A 22,267-nucleotide genomic window follows, 5' to 3' on the forward strand; every position below is an offset into this window, starting at 1 on the left:
TCATCTCCTCTTCACCCCTTGGACAGGCCTCACCTCCACTGTAACCCCAGGACAGGCCTCACCTCATTTGCACCCCTGGACAGGCCTCACCTCCTCTGCACCCCTGGACAGGCCTCACCTCCTCTACACCCCCTGGACAGGACTCACCTCCTCTGTACCCCCTGGACAGGCCTCACCTCCTCTGCACCCCTGGATAGGCCACACCTCCTCTGAATCCCTTGGACAGGACTCACCTCCACGGTATCCCCTGGACAGGCCTCACCTCCAATGTAACCCCTGGATAGGCCTCACCTCCTTTGCATCGCCCTCACCAGGACAAGACGGGCCTCGCCTCTTCTGCACCCCCCTGGACAGGCTTTACCTACTCTGTACCCCCTGGACATGCCTCACCTCCTCTGCACCCACTGGAAGGCCCCACTTCCACTGCACCTCTCAGGACAGGCATCACTTCCTCTGCACACCCTCTGGACAGGCTTCACCTCCTCTGCACCCCCTGGACAGGCATCGCTTCCTCTGCACCCCCTGGACAGGCATCACTTCATCTTCACCCCTGGACAGGCCTCACCTGCTCTGCATCCCTTGGACAGGCCTCATCTCAACTGCGCCGCCTGTACACACCTCACCTCCTCTGCACCCCCCTGGACAGGCCTCAACTCCTCTGCACACCCTGGACAGGCCTCACCTCCTCTGCACCCCTTGGACAGGCCTCCCCTCCTCTGCGCCCCCTTCACACACCTCATCTCCTCTGCACCCCCATGGACAGGCCTCACTTCCTCTGCACCCCTTGGACAGGCCTCAACTCCTCTGCACACCCTGGACAGGCCTCCCCTTCTCTGCACCCGCTTGGACATGCCTCACGCCTCCGCACCCCTGGAGAGGCCTCACCTCCACTGCACCCCCAGCCCAGGATAGGCCTCAACTCCTTTGTACGCGCCTGGACAGGCCTCACCTCCTCTGTACCCGCATGGACATGACTCACCTCCTCTGCACCCCCTTGGGCAGGCCTCACCTCCTCTGCACCCCCTTGACAGGCCTCACCTCGTCTGCACCCCTCCTGGATATGCTGCACCGCCACTGCAACCCCAGCCCAGGACAGGCCTCAACTCCTCTGCACCCCCTGAACAGGTCTCACCTCCTCAGCACAGTACAGGCCTCACCTCTTCTGCACCTCCTGGACAGGTGTCAGGGTGCAGGAAAAGGAATCAAAGCTCTTCTTTGTCTCGCGATATCTGTCTTTGAACGGGCATTGCAAAAATCACCCGCTCGCAAAAGGTCGCGGGTGATTCTAGCACGGACCCGGGCATTCTCCCCTGTACTACCAACAGGGAAGACAGCGGTGCAAGTTGCCGGCCTAGTCCTGCGCTCCTGGACACAGGTGCGAGGTCTAGACAAGCTGTGAAGTGCGCCGGTTGATTTTAGAACCAAGGCATTTCACCAACTGATTTTCAGAGATTAGTCACGTTCTTTCTGTAGTCTAGTTTGATAAAAATAGTGCAGTTTTGTGTCAGGCTTAGGCGCAGGTTAGAGTGCTTCGGTGCGTCGGTTAGTTAGTTTGGTAACTTAGAAGTAGAGAGAAATACCAATTTAAAGTAAATAGGGCAAAAGAAATATAAAGAGAAGAATTAATACTTACCCATTGAATACTTCAGTTCCTGATTTCTTCGTTGCTTGGTTGACAGCGGAGGCTCCAGAAGGTTCCTAAGGGAGAAGTAAGAAGAATTCAGATAAGAAAGTAAGGCAGAGAGTGAATAAACGAATGAGTGAAAAAAAATAAATTAACTCACAGAGTTAAAGGGTGCTAAAATGTTGTTTATAATGAAGGTTACCAAAGAATAAAGGACTTATATTAAAGAATAGAAGAGGAGCAAATGCCACAGGCACTCTGGGTAAGGACACATATATATATATTTATTTATTTAATGCGATTTAAATAGCGCGAACATTACCTGAAGTTGTCAGAGTGCTTTACATAAGAACCAGTAGCGAAACATAAGGACTTGGAATTACATGAGTTACATAAAAGATACACACAGAAAAAAATTGCAAATTTACAAGATGTAGAGTCACACACGGAAGAGATAAACACAGAAAAAACTGCAAACGTAGAAGTTGCAAGTCACTCAAGGAAGAGATACAAATGGATATACTCTAAGAGTCACATAGGAATGGTAGAGACTACAAAGGTCTACTGCACATACTAGTGATTAGAGTTATCTCTATATACATAGGGAAGGGATACAAATGGATAAACTCTAAGAGTCACATAGGAATGGTAGAGAGTGCAAAGGTCTACTGCATATACTAGTGATTAGAGTTATCTCTATATACATAGGGAAGGGATACGAATGGATATACTCTAAGAATCACATAGGAATGGTACTACATATACTAGTGGTTAGAGTTATCTCTATATACATAAATATACAAATAGTAGATTTTCTCAGGTCAAGACCCAAAAAACCAGGAGAGCAGAGTTCCATTAAGGAGGGGGGACGTAGTCTCAGCACCAAGGGAGGGTGGGAGGGATGCAAGGGAATGGAGAAAAGTCAAATCATAGGATCGTCAAAGGGGAAACGAGGGACAAAGGGTTAAAGGACGAGGGAATGGAAAAGATGGCGGGTGAGGGTCCAGAGAAAAGCGGCCGAGAACAGCAGCAAAATGGCGGGCAGGACAAGAGTAAAGAAGTCCATGAGAGTGACCCAGTTAGTATGAATCAAAGTGCCAGAAGAAGTCCAGGGGGGTACACAGTCCAAAAATTAAATTAGTAATGGTGTGCTTTTCTGTTACAGCGATTTCCATCCATGCTTGAAGATAGAGAGGGAGTAAGGATGGCATAAAATGGAGTACGGCAGAAAGGAAGAAGTAGAGTGGAAGAGCCAGAAGGTCAGGCAGTCTCTTCTCTGTCCCATGCCCCTTTCTCCCGGCTGGGTTCGCACGGCCACTAGTTAACTCTTCAGTTGGTGGCTGTGGGAAAACCAGTGGTGTAATTTGAAAAATCTCATGTTCTGCTCCTGGGAGTGTTGGCACTGTGCGTAAACACAACCCTTGACAACAGGCCTCCCCTGCATCCCCTGGACAGGCCTCACCTCATCTGTAACCCCTTGGACAGGACTCACCTCCTCTGCACCCCATTGGACAGGCTCACCTCCTCTTCTCCCCCTGGAAATGCTCACCTCCTCTTCTCCCCAGGACAGGCTTCACCTCCTCTGCACCCCTGGACAGGCCTCAACAACTCTGGACCCCCTGGACAGGCCTCAACAACTCTGGACCCCATGGATATGCTTTACCTCCTCTGCACCCCAGGACAGGCCTCACTTCCTCTGCTCCCGCTGGAGAGGCATCTCCTCTGCACCCCCCAGGACAGACCTCACATCCTCTGCACCCCTGGACAGGCCTCTCCTCCTCTGCACCCCAGGACAGGCCTCACCTCCTCTGCACCCCCTAGACAGGGTCACCTCCTCTTCTACCCATGGACAGACCTCACCTCCTCTGCTCCCCCTGAACAGGCTTCACCTCCTCTGCACCCCTGGACAGGCCTCAACAACTCTGGACCCCCTGGACAGGCCTAACCTCCTCTGCACCCCATGGATATGCTTTACCTCCTCTGCACCCCAGGACAGGCCTCACCTCCTCTGCTCCCGCTGGAGAGGCATCTCCTCTGCACCCCCCAGGACAGACCTCACATCCTCTGCACCCCTGGACAGGCCTCTCCTCCTCTGCACCCCAGGACAGGCCTCACCTCCTCTGCACCCCTGGACAGGCCTCACCTCCTCTGCACCCCGGCACAGGCCTCACCTCCTCCGCACATCCTGGACAGGCCTCAGCTCCTCTGCAACCCTGGACAGGCCTCACCTCCTCTGCACACCTGGACAGGCCTCTCCTTCTCTGCCCCTCCTCTGGACAGGTCTCACCTCCTCTGCCCCTCCTCTGGACAGTCCTCTCCTCCTCTGCGCCCCTGGACAGGCCTCACCTCCTCTGCACCCCTGGACAGGCCTCTCCTCCTCTGCCCCTCCTCTGGACAGGCCTCTCCTCTTTGCCCCTCCTCTGGACAGGCCTCTCCTCCTCTGCACCCCTGGACAGGCCTCTCCTCCTCTGCACCATAAGTGAGCAGTAATTGGGCCAAACCATAATCTAAACCGTAATAGGTAAACATTTGATCATCTGATGGCGAGGAATCTTTGGTTTTTGTCTGACATGTATGGTTCAGGACACACTCTTACAAAGCAGACGGCCCTCACTGAAGTACGACTATTATGAGAAATACTGGCCACTCAAGATGGAATCATTAGATGCATCAAAGGGTTTTGCCCATTCTGTGTCTATGGGAAAATGTGTTCGTCCATATGGCCCATTGTGGTAAAGCTGCTGCCGAAGTCTAATTCTATCACAGCTCTGTGGTAAGTATTAGCGGTGAAGCCTCGCGGCTCCAACCACAACCGTTTTGATGGCACTGCCTTCTTTTTTGATACCATGTTCATACTGATAACGCAGGATTCATCCAGCGGTGTATCATAAGCATAAAAACAAATTTCCATAGACAGAATTCCTTACAGTTAATTCCAAGGAACATCAAAAGCCTGCTTGGAACAGACAAGATTGATAAGAGTTTCCCTTCCTTAGCCCTGATACCGGCTAATCACGAGTTTAGCCATTTCATATTTGAGCATTGCTACACAACTTGTTCTCGTACCAGTTGTGCCTCGCTAGCACAGCCAATGGAAATGGCTCTGGGATCTAATCAAGCCCTCCAAGACTCTCACGTAGCACTCTCCTTTGGGAAGTTTTAATGCTCTTCTTGACCCACTGTAAAAAAAATGAGGTCTTGTTCGTTGATGATCCTATAAACTCATCACCAAGTATCACTGTAAGTTCTGTTTGGGACCGTTGGTAAGACTGCGATACCTCAGTCATAAACCTGTCTACCCCGCCGCTTGCCCCACAAGTGAGGTCAGGCTGGGGTACACCAATGAGTTTTCTATATGGCCATTATGTATTTTAATGTCACAGTCATTCAAATGAGAACCCTGCACACATTGTGAGATGATACTTTGCTGTAAGTTGAAATGAAATCTTCAGAACTGTCTCCTAAGAAAGGATTCCTCACACCCCTGCTCTTGCCTGATGTATTAGAAAAGCTAACCTTCACATTGCCGGAGAAAACAGAGCTGTACTTGAGATACACTCAAACATGTATGTCCATTTCTGACTTACGGCTGGATCACAGATGTTTTGTAAATACCAGCTTGGGTCTGAAATGCTTGTTATTGTATTTTATTTCTTTGCAAAACCTTATGCTAAAATGTATACTATGTAAATATATGATATTGATTTTCCAGTACAGAGGACACTGAAATTTTATACAACTTTTTTTCCTCAAGCAAAAGCTTCACTGTGTAAAGTCAATATCGTCATAGTCCGCACTACACATAAGGGGTACATTTATTTGGAAGCCCGTATAATTGATTTATGAAGTAGGCCAGGCATTTTGATTTATTTGCAGTGCTAGTAGATTTATGTAGCTTATTATCCCTTGGACAACTAGATTTGCAAAATATTTCCACATCCCAGATAGGGTCACACTCTATCTACGTTGTGCATTATGGTTCTTTAATTTTCCAGGCCACATATTGATCTGCATACATTTTTGACATATTCTAGAACCAACTTTTCACGCAAAGCAATTGCAACACCCAACTGAACACATTGTAGGGAATGCAAGATTAAGTAAAGCATGTGTAATATAAACTGGAACAACATGGTTACCAAAATACGTTTACACTCACTATTTAGAAATCAAAGCGTGTTTTTGCCTGAAAAGTAAACACATGGAAGGGACCCGTTTCAATGTCCATTGCTTATATGCTTACATCCTTACAAAATGTAAATAGTATGATTTAAAAAGACCACATCTCTGAACACAGAGCTGTGGTACACATTTTATAAACTAAACAGTCGTTAAGGATTGCATTAAACGTTTTCCACTCCACACACCAACAGAAAGACGAGAAAACGAAAGTACTGTTTCACTGGCAAACTCCGTGAAGTGGCGCTAATGTGTTTAGGTGTGAATAAAAGCAATCTGGCCACTTTGTGACACCTCTGTTTTGCTTTACTTTGTTATTTTTCTTATTTTGAACCTTTTTTTCTTTCCATCCCGAGGCTGCACTTTGGAATAGAAAAATTTGAGAACTAGACGACATTTCCAGCAAAAGTGTTTCTTCCTCTTTTGGATCCATTTCACAGGGGAACAAATGAAGGAAAAGAGAGGAAAGAGAGGGTAAGCGTTGTTTCTTGAAGTCACGCTTTCATTCAGCAAGTGAGGAAGAGCGAGACAGAGCCAGAGAGAGGGAAGAAGAGGAAGAAAGGAGGGGGATGCTGACCACGGCAGAGCAGGAGAAGCGGACACTCTCCTTGTCAGAGTACAAGGCGGAAGTGCCTCTTTCTGGCCAGACACAACCAGGCGCGGCCTGCACGTCGATGGGTGCGTGAGTCCAATCTCAGCAACAATGAGAATGTAAATTTGCCTCAAATGTGCAGGTAAAGAAGAGTGGTGGCAAAGATTTCTCAAGTGCAGCAAACATCAGTGCAGTGTACACATTTTCACTGTGCATGCCCCCCTGTAGTGCAGTACAAAGCAGTCCATTGTGAACATAGTCCTCATAGTGTAGTAAAAGTAGTACAGTGTGCAAAGATTTCTCAGTGTGGTAAAAAGCAGTGCCCTGTGCACAGATTACCTCTTTAAGCTGTAAATATCCCTCACAGTGCCATGAAAAGCAATGCAATGTGCACAGATTTCTTATAGTTAAGTAATAAACACGTACAATGTGCACAGATTTCACATAGTATTGTAAAAAGCAGTCCAGTGTGCAAAGATGTCTCATACAGTATTACAAGTAATACAAGTAATACAGTGTGCACAGAATTAAAGATTAAGATGTAAATACCTCCGTGTGCAGGGAAATGCAAAGTAACATGCAGGATTTCCCAGAGAGCAGTAAAAAGCAGCACAGGTTTGGAGTCTGAGGGGGTGGGGCAGGTTAGGAGTCTGAGGGGGGTAGGTTTGGAGTCTGGGGGGGCAGGTTTGGAGTCTGAGGGGGGGGCAGGTTTGGAGTCTGAGGGGGTGGGGGCAGATCTGGGGGGTCGGTGAGGGTCTGAAGCTATAGATAGCTACACAGACACTGGGGGGAGGGTCCTTCTGCTGAACACTGAAAGAAGCCGGAAGGAATGATGCTCGGGTTCGAGGAAGGGCTCGTTCGACCCAAAGTGGTTGAATTGGTTCCCAGTCCGAGCTGGCGGCCCCTGCGTCTACTCATGCCTGCTCACATACATTGGCGCTGTAGCGCCTCGCAGCCCGTGTATCAAAGCTCACGCGGTGACATTGTTTTCTGAGGGAAGTCAGGCGAGGCCTCTCTTTATCATGGCTCTCGCGCTCCTGACCTCCCCGCCCTCCTCGTAACAGCGCATGCGCAGGACCGTTAGTCACCACTGCGCAAGTGCGGTGCGAAGACATTTCCTACCGCTCTCGTGCTCCTGACCTCCCCAACAACATAATGAAGCGTCTCATAACAGCGCATGCGCAGGACCGCGAGTCATCACTACGCAAGTGGGAAGCGAAGACACTACTTCCTACCGCTTTCGTACTCCTGACCTCCCCCGCCCCCCAAACAACATCGTGACTGCGTCTCATAGCTGCGCGTGCGCAGGACCGCGCGTCATCTCTGCGCATGTGCGCAGCGAAGATACTACTTCCTACTGCTCTCGTGCTCCTGACCTCCCCGCCCTCCAAACAACATCATGGCGGCGTCTCTGAGGCCAAAGAGCTGAGAGGCCTCTGGATCTGAGAGGCCCAAACCAGAGCCCTGCAGCAGCCCCGGCGGGGACAGCTGCCACCCTGGGGCCAGGAGGTTAAGAATGATCCTGTCCAGAGAGCAGCCGTGGGCATCTGTTACAGGTATATTTCTCGTTCTTTGTCTAATGACATCATCATCAGAATTGAGTTATCTTCTGTCTTCATAAGTGGCCCTGCTAGTGCTTTAAAAGAGTAACTGCTTCTGCAGCCATCAAGAATGTGAACACATCTTGGGTCTGTAAAGGAAATGAATATTGGTGAAAGCTTCTGCCAAAAGCGTCCTTACTTTGCACTGGAGGCAATGGGTTATGACCAGGGCTAGTTACAAGAAGAAGTTATGAAAACGGAAAATGCAAGAAAAAAAACAATTGTGCTTTCTTTAATGATTTACAAAGTGTCAAACATAAACCACTGACATTTTACTCATAAATACCCTGAAAGCCTATAAATGTCACACATGGGCAAACTGAAAACCTGTCCACTCTGCCCAAACCATCCAGAAACCAGAGCACCCACCCCTAACTTAAACAACTTACTGAAACTACAGAAAACGAGTTAATTGGCTGCTGAGATCCAGTTTCTATGTGCAGGGAGAGACACACAGCAGACTAATCACAGGGCTCCCCCTCACGCACTTAAATAACATCCTGTTACTTCCTTAAGTGGCAATTGCTCCCACCAACTGCCATCACCTGTCAACCTGGTGTAGTCAATACCAATTTTGCATAATCTGCATGGTGGGGGTGAGATTATGTCTCGTTAGTGCCCTTACATTTCTGGTGCTTTTAAGCAATTTTAAGATACAATTAGAGCTTTCGTATGCTGTTACAGCCCCTAGCGTGAAAGGTGGGGGAGAAGTCAATTGGAGGTTCAACTAATTCATTCGCGTACCCCAGTCCTAGGGTAAAGAACTTTTCATTTAGAACGATCCCAGCACTGGAGTGTGCGAAATGTGTTAGAGGTCTCCCACCCTCATCTACAATACCACAATTTGGATTATTGTGTTCTTTACATAAAGTAATATTAAAATCGCCACCCCATATCAATTTAAAAGGCAAAGAGGAACATTTATTCCGGTGCTCATCTAAAACAGAGGTTATCCTATTTAGGACTTTCACAAAATCAGGTGGTGACAGATTGTTATAGAAATTTACCAGAAAATATGTATGCCCTTGATTCACTGAGAGTTTAAGTATCTGATAGTTCTCTTCAGTTTTTATTTCTACAATTTCCTTAAATGGGAGGGTATTAGATACATATACTGATAATCCTCCCTTGGGTCTACCAAAAAGGGAAGGACGTGCACTTGAGTGATACAATCTGTACCCCTGAAGATGGATAGCAGTTACTGACCATGTTTCCTGGCAGCATACTATATTATGATTTCTAATTATTTCTAGCCAGTTGAGTTGGTCGACTTTAGGACGCAGGCCTGCTATGTTCCAGATTATGATAGAAAGGGTCAAACTACTAGATGATAGTACGTTGGGAGGAAGATACGGTTGTTTGGAATGGATTTGAGTTCCCGCAGTTTGACCTTGAGACAACAGAGAGGGATCTTGTATTAGGTTCCAAGGCCCTTCAGTCAAGATACTATTTTCCAGGGCGTTGTTTGGAAGATCGCTGGAGGGAGAAAAGCTGCCACAGTAGTCCTCAGATAAGGAGACCTTTTGGGGTACGGTCAGCTTGTCTAGGGGGCGTAAATTAAAATTATCCAAAGAAGTTGGGGTGGTTGTTAGTCATTCTATATCATCTATTCCTGACAGAATGTTAAATCGATTCTGGGTGGGGATCAGAAAGGGTCTTGTAGTCAGTTGATGATTAAAACTGCATTCCTGAGTAGGAAAATTATTCCATAGTGAGGGATAATGATTACCTGGGGGCTTGAAGTGATCATTCTGATATTGGAATGAAGGTCTATAGTGATCGATCTGATGTAAGGGTAAGGACCTAAAGCAGGCATCCTGGTGTTGGGATAGAGGTCTGAGGTGATCATCTCGATGATTAAATTGAGGCCTAAAGCGATCAACCTCACATTGGAATAAGGGTCTAATGTAATCATCCTGATGATAGACCAGCGGCCTGGGATTAATAGCAGGGGTTATCAGATTTCTGGGATTAAAGTAAGTCAAATCACGGGCTGTGATTTCATTACTGCCATTGGGAGGAAACCAATCTAAGATATTTCTGACTGCCCTTATATCTCTAAAATGTATTATAATGATGTCTCCCGTAATATTCTTTATACTAGGACCCAGCCAGGGAAGGCGCCTGACGTATAGAATTTCACCATTCACGTTAGGAGGAAGCGGTCGGTTCTTCCTGAGCCAAAATATGACTTTATTTTTTAACTGGTTTTGGTTTTCATTCTTACCATCTTTACCATCCTCCAAAACCGGGACTCCAGTAAGGACCACCAAAAGTGGAGCTGCTTCCGGAGGCAGTTCCACGTTGTGCCTCTTAGGAAAGGATGGCCTCACAGAATCTTCATGGCCGGTAGGTTTTTGAAGATTTCCAGGGGGATTAGGTTTTCCACCCACCTGAGCCACTTTATCACTATTTTTCGCCTTCAGCCGTGATGTTTTGGAGGGCGTTGGTTTTGGGGTTTTCGGGTTAATTTGGTTTGTAGTTTTAGCCACCATTTGATCAATAACGTTTGGGGGTGGTACGGTAATTGTGGAAACTAGTGGGGGCACTGGAACACCCTTAATTCCTTCTTTGATTTCATCGATTGCCTGTTCTAAGTTCCCCAGCTGTTGGGCTATTTTTTGTAGTCTCTCTACTAAAGGCAATGTGAGAGATCTGACCAGTTTTTCAATGCTTCCCATTAAATCAATACCGGATGGATCTAGTAATGGGAAGGGTGATTCAATAGCTGGTGCGGGTAATGTAATTGCATTAGATGAGGAGATCAAGGATTTGGCAAAATCAATGAGACTGATCTTGTTTCTCTGTGATCTACTACCCACCTTTCTCCTTCTTTTCGGGGGAGGACCTTGTGGTCGTGGGTTTTTTGAAGGTTTATTACGTTTTTTAGCAGTCTCTACCAATGGTAACGTTATATCTACCACGGCTTCTGCCTCTCGCGTACAATCTGTACCCCTGAAGATGGATAGCAGTTACTGACCATGTTTCCTGGCAGCATACTATATTATGATTTCTAATTATTTCTAGCCAGTTGAGTTGGTCGACTTTAGGACGCAGGCCTGCTATGTTCCAGATTATGATAGAAAGGGTCAAACTACTAGATGATAGTACGTTGGGAGGAAGATACGGTTGTTTGGAATGGATTTGAGTTCCCGCAGTTTGACCTTGAGACAACAGAGAGGGATCTTGTATTAGGTTCCAAGGCCCTTCAGTCAAGATACTATTTTCCAGGGCCTTGTTTGGAAGATCGCTTGAGGGAGAAAAGCTGCCACAGTAGTCCTCAGATAAGGAGACCTTTTGGGGTACGGTCAGCTTGTATAGGGGGCGTAAATTAAAATTATCCAAAGAAGTTGGGGTGGTTGTTAGTCATTCTATATCATCTATTCCTGACAGAATGTTAAATCGATTCTGGGTGGGGATCAGAAAGGGTCTTGTAGTCAGTTGATGATTAAAACTGCATTCCTGAGTAGGAAAATTATTCCATAGTGAGGGATAATGATTACCTGGGGGCTTGAAGTGATCATTCTGATATTGGAATGAAGGTCTATAGTGATCGATCTGATGTAAGGGTAAGGACCTAAAGCAGGCATCCTGGTGTTGGGATAGAGGTCTGAGGTGATCATCTCGATGATTAAATTGAGGCCTAAAGCGATCAACCTCACATTGGAATAAGGGTCTAATGTAATCATCCTGATGATAGACCAGCGGCCTGGGATTAATAGCAGGGGTTATCAGATTTCTGGGATTAAAGTAAGTCAAATCACGGGCTGTGATTTCATTACTGCCATTGGGAGGAAACCAATCTAAGATATTTCTGACTGCCCTTATATCTCTAAAATGTATTATAATGATGTCTCCCGTAATATTCTTTATACTAGGACCCAGCCAGGGAAGGCGCCTGACGTATAGAATTTCACCATTCACGTTAGGAGGAAGCGGTCGGTTCTTCCTGAGCAAAAATATGACTTTATTTTTTAACTGGTTTTGGTTTTCATTCTTACCATCTTTACCATCCTCCAAAACCGGGACTCCAGTAAGGACCACCCAAAGTGGAGCTGCTTCCGGAGGCAGTTCCACGTTGTGCCTCTTAGGAAAGGATGGCCTCACAGAATCTTCATGGCCGGTAGGTTTTTGAAGATTTCCAGGGGGATTAGGTTTTCCACCCACCTGAGCCACTTTATCACTATTTTTCGCCTTTAGCCGTGATGTTTTGGAGGGCGTTGGTTTTGGGGTTTTGGGGTTAATTTGGTTTGTAGTTTTAGCCACCATTTGATCAATAACGTTTGGGGGTGGTACGGTAATTGTGGACACTAGTGGGGGCACTGGAACACCCTTAATTCCTTCTTTGATTTCATCGATTGCCTGTTCTAAGTTCCCCAGCTGTTGGGCTATTTTTTGTAGTCTCTCTACTAAAGGCAATGTGAGAGATCTGACCAGTTTTTCAATGCTTCCCATTAAATCAATACCGGATGGATCTAGTAATGGGAAGGGTGATTCAATAGCTGGTGCGGGTAATGTAATTGCATTAGATGAGGAGCTCATAGATTTGGAAAAATCAATGAGACTGATCTTGTTTCTCTGTGATCTACTACCCACCTTTCTCCTTCTTTTCGGGGGAGGACCTTGTGGTCGTGGGTTTTTTGAAGGTTTATTACGTTTTTTAGCAGTCTCTACCAATGGTAACGTTATATCTACCACGGCTTCTGCCTCTCGCGTCATGCTACCTGAAGAGACAGAGAGGTTTATGAGCATGGCATTATTTAGATCAGGAGGAGGGGTTATGTCTTGGAAGAGTAATGGAATGCTATCTCCAAGCGATGTATCAGGACCCTCGCTTTCGCAATACATACTGGGAAGCGGAGACATGGCTAGCTGTAGCGGGCCCAGAGATGAACGTTTGTTCTTAATTAGCTCAACAGAGCGACGTCTCTTGGCCCGTCGTTCAGTGAGTGCGATGTAAAGTTAAGGCTCGACCCGATTGCATTAACGCTGTGACCGTCCTGCCTAGATCAGAAGCGGTCGCTCCCCACGCTTCTCCCTGCTGCTAGAAGTGGTATCGTAGCGCTTCTGCCTGACTAATTCATTGCCTTAGTCGAATTGCGCACTGCCCGCTCTGCTCACTATAATTATTGATTGTGCCTCATGATATTGTGATCGTAGCGCTATAGTGATAGACTGCTCGGCATTAACTGCTAAATTGTGCACTGCTCGCTTTGCCTGCTAGAACTATTTGTACCTGATTGTACCGGTGCCACTGGCCATATATTTATTAGCGATTCCAGGTTGTGCCCCAATCTCGTCCTGTATCTCTTTTGGGCTTGCTGCCATTTTGTTTGTTGTTGTTGGTCCTCCCAGCCCGGCTCTCCACCCCACTCCCGCCTCCCAGCTGCTCCTCCCTCCCATTAAAGTTAAGGCTCGACCCGATTTCATAAACGCTGTGACCGTCCTGCCTAGATCAGAAGCGGTCGCTCCCCACACTGCTCCCTGCTGCTAGAAGTGGTATCGTAGCGCTTCTGCCTGACTAATTCATTGCCTTAGTCGAATTGCGCACTGCCAGCTCTGCTCACTATAATTATTGATTGTGCCTCATGATATTGTGATCGTAGCGCTATAGTGATAGACTGCTCGGCATTAACTGCTAAATTGTGCACTGCTCGCTTTGCCTGCTAGAACTATTTGTACCTGATTGTACCGGCGCCACTGGCCATTTATTTATTAGCGATTCCAGGTTGTGCCCCAATCTCGTCCTGTATCGCTTTTGGGCTTGCTGCCATTTTGTTTGTTGTTGTTGGTCCTCCCAGCCCGGCTCTCCACCCCACTCCCGCCTCCCAGCTGCTCCTCCCTCCCACTAAAGTTAAGGCTCGACCCGATTGCATTAACGCTGTGACCGTCCTGCATAGATCAGAAGCGGTCGCTCCCCACGCTGCTCCCTGCTGCTAGAAGTGGTATTGTAGCGCTTCTGACTGACTAATTCATTGCCTTAGTCAAATTGCGCACTGCCCGCTCTGCTCACTATAATTATTGATTGTGCCTCATGATATTGTGATTGTTGCGCTATAGTGATAGACTGCTCGGCATTAACTGCTAAATTGTGCACTGCTCGCTTTGCCTGCTAGAACTATTTGTACCTGATTGTACCGGTGCCACTGGCCATTTATTTATTAGCGATTCCAGGTTGTGCCCCAATCTCGTCCTGTATCGCTTTTGGGCTTGCTGCCATTTTGTTTGTTGTTGTTGGTCCTCCCAGCCCGGCTCTCCACCCCACTCCCGCCTCCCAGCTGCTCCTCCCTCGCCCCTCCCCCCTCCACAATCCACATATGACAGATACTTTCGCGCGCAGCGTTCACGGAGCGCAGGCCGCGAGAAGTGGGCTGGAGACCAGGGGGCAAGACGAACGAGCACAGCACTCCCACAAGTCAGAGGCAGCGATATCCCTCAGCGCATTGGACAGAGCAATCCGCCGAAGTGGGGTCTGCACGGCACTTTAGTTGATCCGGGAGGTGTGGGCGGGAAGAGGACCAGCTGTGGCAGATTGAGCCACGCACTGCCCGCTGGTCCTCGCAGTCCCGCAGAGGTCCGGGGTGAGTCTCTTTGCAGCAATGTCTCCTCTATCGAGCGGTTCCCGCGGAGCGGGGGCCGCGAGAAGTGGGCTGGAGACCAGGGGGCAAGACGAACGAGCACAGCACTCCCACAAGTCAGAGGCAGCGAAATCCCTCAGCGCATTGGACAGAGCAATCCGCCGAAGTGAGGTCTGCACGGCACTTTAGTTGATCCGGGAGGTGTGGTCAGGAAGAGGACCAGCTGCGGCAGATTGAGCCACGCACTGCCCGCTGGTCCTCGCAGTCCCGCAGGGGTCCGGGGTGAGTTTCTTTGCAGCAATGTCTCCTCTCTCGAGCGGCGCCCGCGAGAAGTGGGCTGGAGACCAGGGGGCAAGACGAACGAGCACATCACTCCCACAAGTCAGAGGCAGAGATATCCCTCAGCCCGTTGGACAGAGCAATCCGCCGAAGTGAGGTCTGCACGGCGCTTTAGTTGATACGGGAGGTGTGGGCGGGAAGAGGACCAGCTGCGGCAGATTGAGCCACGCACCGCCCGCTGGTCCTCGCAGTCCCGCAGGGGTCCGGGGTGAGTCTCTTTGCAGCAATGTCTCCTCTCTCGAGCGGCGCCCGCGGAGCGGGGGGCGCGAGAAGTGGGCTGGAGACCAGGGGGCAAGACGAATGATCACAGCACTCCCACAAGTCAGAGGCAGCGATATCCCTCAGGGCGTTGGACAGAGCAATATGGTTGTTTAGTTGTACATAATGTTTTTTGGTCATATCTAAGGTAACAAAAATGCTTCTGACGCTTCTTTTTTATAACTTTTCAGCATGCTGCAAACTTCTTTAAGCTGTGCTGTACAGACATAGGTAAAGTCAATATCTAAAATAACAATAATAATAATAAAACCATTTATAAAGCGCATGGTTACACTCAAGACAGTGTGTCCCCGCGCTGTGGATACATTCCATTCTAAAAACAAGCCCACCAAAAGAACAATTAAACTGGACAGCTAAGCGCCATCTCCTAACTTCTGGGGAAGAGATGTGTTTTTAGCCTCAGGCGAAACCTCCTTTCGGAGGGTTCCATACGCAATTCTAAGGGGAGTTTGTTCCAGTGAGTTGCCGCCAGATAGCAAAATGAACGGCCTCCCATTCTTGCTTTAAAGATACGGGGCACTGAGAACACCATGCTCCCCAAGGACCTCAGATTACGTTTGGGGCGATGGATAGCTAGAAGCTTTTTTAGGTAGGGTGGTCCTTTCCCTTGGGCAATTCGATGGGCGAAGCACATAGCTTTGAAAAGGATGCGCTCTTTGATGGGCAGCCAGTGTAACTTTGCAAGAGCGTGCTTCCCAGAGCAGAATATCTCTGGCTAAACACTTATAAGTTCGCAAAGGCAAGACCTATTGCATTGCAAATGCTTGTTAGTAGTGCTCCACAGATAAAATTGCAGCGCATTTTCGCCAATCATTGTAGATTTGCATACTTTAATAGTAGGCGCGGCTCTGAGTATGGTTATGAGACCCAATTATTTTGTTCTACTTGGTAAGCCGAGACCATACTTGTTGAATATTCACCCAATATGAGTGGTGATATCCGAATTGCTGGTCTGCCTGAAGTTATGATGCTGCCGACAGTAGCGTGTCTGCTAAAAGCAATGCCGTGACTGGTGGAACTATAAAGCCAAATAAGAGAAAGTTATCTTCCGACACCATAGTCTTCGTGACTGAGACCAGTAACACTAAAGACTCTGAGGCTCACAGCAGTAATTTCTCCTTTCAGAGCGTTATTGCTGCAGAAGGAGTGAAGCTTAGAAGTAAGCACATTACTAAGGTACCAACAAAGTTTAATATTGTTCATTTGTATTAACTGTTTCTTTTTTGCAGCATTTGGAAATGCATTTTATAGTTTTGTTGCTTTTTGTTTAGTTTTTTCTTGTAGGCTGTTACCTTTGGTTTAAAGGGAATGATGTTGTAGTGTGTGACCTTAATGCTGCAGTTTGCATTTCATTACCATCATTTGCTTATCCTGGAGAATCTCCAGGGTGTAGGAGGTTTGTTGTTCCAGAGTTCTTTCTTCAGCTTCTGGGCAGTTGTCGCTCTGTGGCGATCTGTGGTCCTGTTTCTCTGCTCTTCTTGTAGCAGCTCCTATCAGAGCTTCATTCTCCCGCCAACGATAATAAGATGCCAGGCATCACCCAGCACACAACACAGCCTATGTTGGGCTAAGTCCATCTGCTCGGTATAGTTAGAGCGAGGATAAAGTTCTCCGGACCCATCAGGCTGTGAATGTAACCTAAGGGCTTAAGATGAAATGAAGAGCTTACCTCGTTCCTGAGTGGCTCCAGACTGCTGTGTGCAGACCCGATAGCTGGCAGAACCCTGGAGTATGTATGTATAAATCAGATTATGTTGGAAGTAACCTGCAATATAGTGGCAGGCAGTACCCTGCCAAAGAGTAGGAATTCTCATGGAATTTTATTTCCTGACACATTTATGGAGATAGTCTTTTAACAGGCAGAAGAACAACACTGACCACACATTTTCCTGGCACTGTATTTAAAATGACGTAACCATTAGGAATGGCATTTCTTTCTGCTGGAATAATAACACAAGTTATCTTGTACTCTGCTATGATGTTGCACCACAGATCTTTGGCTGCAATGCCTTACATGTTTCATTCAAACGTGCTTTCTACAGGGCACATGCATGATTTGCTGCTGTAGAGGTATAATGCTCCTGTGTACTGTGGCAGACTCAGAAATATTGAAAAACTAATGATTTCTCTTTCAGCACTTCATGTAAAGCCTTTCATTTTTTGACTCGTACATTTGGCAGAAACATAACTTAGTACCATTAAAATAGTTGTGATGGGGAACATTCATGTGGGGTTAGGACTGGCTCGACCAGAGTGCTTGCTGACTTGGAGGAGTATGGAGTTGGTCCGGTCCGGTGTGGAACCAAGCCAGCGATGCTTTGCTGCAGGCTCGTTTGCCCTGATAGCTGGTCAACAGTTTGAGGAGGAGGAGGTGAAGAGCTGGCTAAGTGTGCCATGAGGCTGACATTTCAGTACATCCCTGAGAAGTGAGCTTTGAGTCGATGTAGTGCAATTCATTCTCTCCAAAGCCACAAGAATTCCTGGGTGTGAAGGGCAGCTGATTCTGATTGGGTGCTTGATAGTTTTCCAGAAACTCATGTTCTTGGTTGTTCATGTTTGTCAGTAGTTAATTAAACATGTCCAGGGGTTTTATCTCTTCAGTTGGCACAAGCTGCAATAAAAGTTTCTTTGTCGCTGCAAAAAAATATGAATGGCCGACAGCCTCTATAGATCAAATAATGGAAGGGCTGGAGAACTGTCATTCATCTCACTGCTAAGCAGAGCAGTGTCATGCTTCACCCTCACTCAGGCCTCTGATTTTCACCAACATCGCTTAGAACACTGGGACTTTAGAGCCTATCCTTTTAGTGAGAAAAACAAAACTACAAGTCCCATAAGCAATATTGGCGGAAGGTGTCATGCATGACCTGGGGCAACATCTGATTCAGCACATCCAGTTCCATTTTTTAAGTATTTGAGACAATATTGATTTATAACCTTTGTTTTTTATGGTCATGAGTCACCTGAATACTAAAAACGTGTCTTTTATTTTCAGTATCAAGTAAGTAATGGTCATCAGCTTGGAAGCTCTGTTAAATCTTCAGTATTTGTCATTGATCTCCATGTGTGGCTGGTTTGGTTCTGCCCCTGCATCGTTCCCGATAACTCGCACAGGTAAGGAGCTTGTAGCAGCAACATGATAACCCCATTGTCGTCAGTAAGAAGTGGGCTCTGAGGCAGGTATCAGATAATTTTTGTGAAACAAGCAAGCGCCAATATCTGCTATGTACATTTGTTGAAATAAAACACAATCAAATCACAGTATACTGTTCCGGAGGTTCAGTCCCAGAGTCATTATCTGTAACTGAACGCAGACACCCTAGGAAGCATGTGCTTTTAAGACAAGTTGCGTTCACTCACCTGCAGGTGACATGCTTCATCATTGGGCTATACTCCTCACCAGGCCGGCGCTACAATGCCTTGCGGGCACCACAAGAGGGCATTTTGTCGGACATCTTTTATAAAGTATGCCGGATGAGCATAGTAGGACAGAGGATGTTGTGTCATAAGATGTGAGATTGGTGAAAGTCTGAATATAAGATCAGCTATCGACCAGTTGCCGCAATATAGTTAATGTGATCATACTAGTCCATGTTAAGATTAAAAATAGTGGCAGAGAAATTGAGGAACTAATGGCACCTATCACTGTGTGAATGTGTCGATCACCTATGGACCTGCTGGTAAGCTGGAGTCTATACTTCAGGTCAACATTTTTCATGCCTTGTGGAGCAATCTGTTGGCATTTCATCAGGACCAAATATGGGAAAATGGGTAAATGTGACCTAATCTTCTCCACCGCGTGAGGAGCTCTGTAACTCAAAGCCCTGCACTGTGCATAGGTGATTAGGTGCCTATTAACATCTTACTACCACAGGTGAGCACTGTTTAACAGAGTGCACTAGATAAGTAACCCTCCTAAAATTCAGGACAAACTGACTTATCCAATAGCGAGGACAGCGTATCAGAAGGCAACTGGTTTGAAAAGCACATGCTTCCTAGGGCGTTTAGTTAGAGATTATTTCTGTGGGACTGAACCTCTAGTACAGCATACTGTGAGTTGAATTATAAGAAGAATGTGTATACTGGACTGTCATTTTCCTCGTCATCTTTTATGATATGTAAAATAAAACACAACACACCTGGAGGCCAACAAATCTATCGTACATTTAATGCAAAAATAGCAAAAGGCCAAGCAAACAATTGTCTTTGCAATGGACGAGAGCATCCACCCTAAAGCAAGTTGGAGTATATAATGCTAATGCTACACAAAGTATTTTTATACACTTTTCTCCTAATACAAGTCAATGAAACATGAACATGTGATAGAAACAGTTACTGAAATGAAACTAATGAGTAGGAGGCAGGATCTTCTCTCGAGAGGAATGTGAGGAGTCCGTAAGGTGCAGATAAAAGATACACAGACAAGCTGCAGAATTCACTGTTTCTGAAAATAACACTTCTGTTTGTCAATATTCAATTTACTACAAGATACAGGAAAGTGTGCAGTTGGACATCACTAAATAAAATGGTTCTGGGCCCTAATAGAATCATATAACTTTGCAGGCATATTAAGGCAAACAGACACATCAAATTAATATAAGAATATTGTAATTTGGTAATGTAATATATCAATGCAGGTTGTGGCATTGATGTGTATGATGTGTAAACAATTATCGGTATTGAAGAAACCAGTATATCCAGTTATGTTTTCTCAATTCCTTCTTCCCAGTGGCCACCACTGCTGCTATCCAGCTGTATTCAGCAGCGCCTCCTGTGACCTCGAATCCTGTATTTAATCAATACCAAATGTTGTCAATGCTTCTAGCCAACCCCGGTCACTGGTGCCACTCGCACCCCACCATCCTTGGGACTGTTATTCTTTTAGCTAGCTCCAGTCAGTAGTGGCCCCTTGGACCTGTATGTAAGCCTACTAGCCAGCTCCTGTTAGTACTGGCCCCTGGGACCTGTTATCATTCTAGCCAACTTGAGTCTTTAGTAGTACCTTGGGACTAGTGATCATACTAACCAGCTTCAGTCAGTATTTGCTCCCTGAGACCTATTATCCTGCTAAGTAACTCCAGTCAGTGGTGACCCCTGTACCTTAAATCCTGCAAATATTCAAAACCAGAGGTCAACTCTACTGCCAACCTTTTTCAGTCAATATTGACATGTTTGTTACCCTGCTTGTAATAAATAACAGAGCCCAGCGTTGTTGCTAGCCAGCTCCAGTCACCAGTGCCCGTCACACATTATCCTCAATAGAAACAATGCCCAAGGCCTGTGCAGCTGCTAACCTGCTCTAATCAGTAGTGACCTCCCAGACCAGTTATTCTGCATATAATCAGCAAGGCTTCTGCCCTAATAACACTCACCCCACATCCTTATGGTATATTAGCAATGTAATTTATTTACATCATACGGTAAGTACTGCACTATATCACACGATCCCAAAAACAAAGAAAATCAAAATTTGCCAAACCCTTCAGCACTCCACATTGTCAAAAATGACCAAATCACACCAAGCACTATAGCCTGCACATCACATGGCACACTCAGCCACAACATGACAAGATACCACGGCAGGGATTTGGGGCCATTAATCCTCAGGCATGTATGCTGTAGATGCACATGCTTTGCATACTCCTGCCATCTTGTGTTGGGTCCGGATGTTTGCAAGTTGTTTCATTATTACCCCTAGATTTATATTCCATCGCAAAAATTACCTGCACCACTCCTTCTTTTTGATCGGGGTTATTTAATTTAATTTGTTGCAGGCTATTTTCACCTTGAGCATGCTCAATTAACCTTCCATTATGATTACTAACAGTTTGAGACAATGATTGTCGATGTTTATGTAACTGCTTCGTTTCGGTTTCCAGATCTTGTGGTAATTTAATATCCTTCCAGGTTTTTAACAAATCTCTATTCGTTTCATCCCCTCTGATACTCTCCCTCTTTGCTCTATTTGTTTCCAATTATGATGGCTTATTTCCACTTGCAGCATTTCTAAGGACTGAATTTTCCCATTCTCTATCATTTTTATATTAGCAGCTTGATTGTTTAGGCAATTATTTTTCATAACTGCTTGTACCTCCGATAGATCCTTATTAAATAGAGGGTAAAAGGGTTTTGTTGGAGATATTTGTTTACCCTCACCTTCACAATATGATATTTGGTCATGATTGTTTCCAGTGTTCAATCTCACTATACCTGATGCATTTGTATTTTTTATACTATTAGAAGCTTTATTTCTTGCTTTCCGTTGTTTTTTCCTCTATCTTTTTGATAGATGATCCCTCATACCCATTGCTGATGAAAAACTTGGAATTGACCATAAGTAATTTTGCCATTGTATTTCAACATCTCTATCGTAAGACCATAGCATATTCATGTTATAATCACCGGTAATATTAATCTCAGGTTGAATGTCATTGTCCAGTTGCTGCAATATCATAATTATCAAATTGGTCGCCATTGTTCTTCGTAATTATATACGTTGATTACTACAAGAGATTTAATTATATTTTGTTCTTTGTATCATATTTTGACAATTAGATAATCCTTTTGACTTGGGACGTCCATTTCACTTTCCATTTTTAGCTCAGTTGATATAAAAATAGCCAAACCCCCACAAGGTCTGCCATAGTTACCTGTTCTCTTAGCTAATGAGTAATAACCCTATACCCTTCCAATCTAAAAGGAACTAAAGCCCAAGTCTCTTGTAAACAAATGATTTGAAAACAGCACAAAGTAGCTAGTTGGTTATTCTGAATCTTTGCTTGAACCCCATTTATATTCCACGAACATAATCTGAGCCTTTCATTCATAATTGTTGGCCCCCTTAAAGGAACTTCAGATTGTAGATGTCAATCCTGCCTGACATTATGGAGGGCTGCTGTTAGCCAACCTAATTTGACAGTGTCAAATAATAGGTCTCCTATTTTTTCCTCTAATGATTTTAAAAGATGCCCGTTGGTCATACCTATGTTTTTTTTTAATATTGAGTATTTCTTATTATTCTCGGTTCTCATTTGGTTATGATTTTTTAATTTTGTTGAAACAAAAGGACGTTGCA

At 45.9% G+C, this 22,267-nt stretch overlaps 1 long non-coding RNA gene and 1 pseudogene across 2 annotated transcripts in view; one reads left to right on the plus strand and one right to left on the minus strand.

Annotated features, from left to right (window-relative positions):
* The window catches only part of LOC144805976 (uncharacterized), a 138,189-nt pseudogene extending 134,847 nt beyond the window's left edge, over positions 1–3,342 (minus strand). The window contains exon 1 of the transcript XR_013605645.1: positions 1,634–3,342. The product of XR_013605645.1 is annotated as an uncharacterized LOC144805976 (transcript). The remainder of the gene's footprint in view (positions 1–1,633) is intronic.
* A 4,460-nt stretch (positions 3,343–7,802) lies between these two features.
* The window catches only part of LOC144805973 (uncharacterized), a 30,202-nt gene continuing 15,737 nt past the window's right edge, over positions 7,803–22,267 (plus strand). The window contains exons 1-2 of the long non-coding RNA XR_013605644.1: positions 7,803–7,951; positions 18,188–18,306. This is a non-coding gene — a long non-coding RNA (uncharacterized LOC144805973). The remainder of the gene's footprint in view (positions 7,952–18,187; positions 18,307–22,267) is intronic.

The sequence above is a fragment of the Lissotriton helveticus genome, assembly GCF_964261635.1.
Source record: "Lissotriton helveticus chromosome 1_1 unlocalized genomic scaffold, aLisHel1.1 SUPER_1_unloc_37, whole genome shotgun sequence".
Taxonomy (NCBI): domain Eukaryota; kingdom Metazoa; phylum Chordata; class Amphibia; order Caudata; family Salamandridae; genus Lissotriton; species Lissotriton helveticus.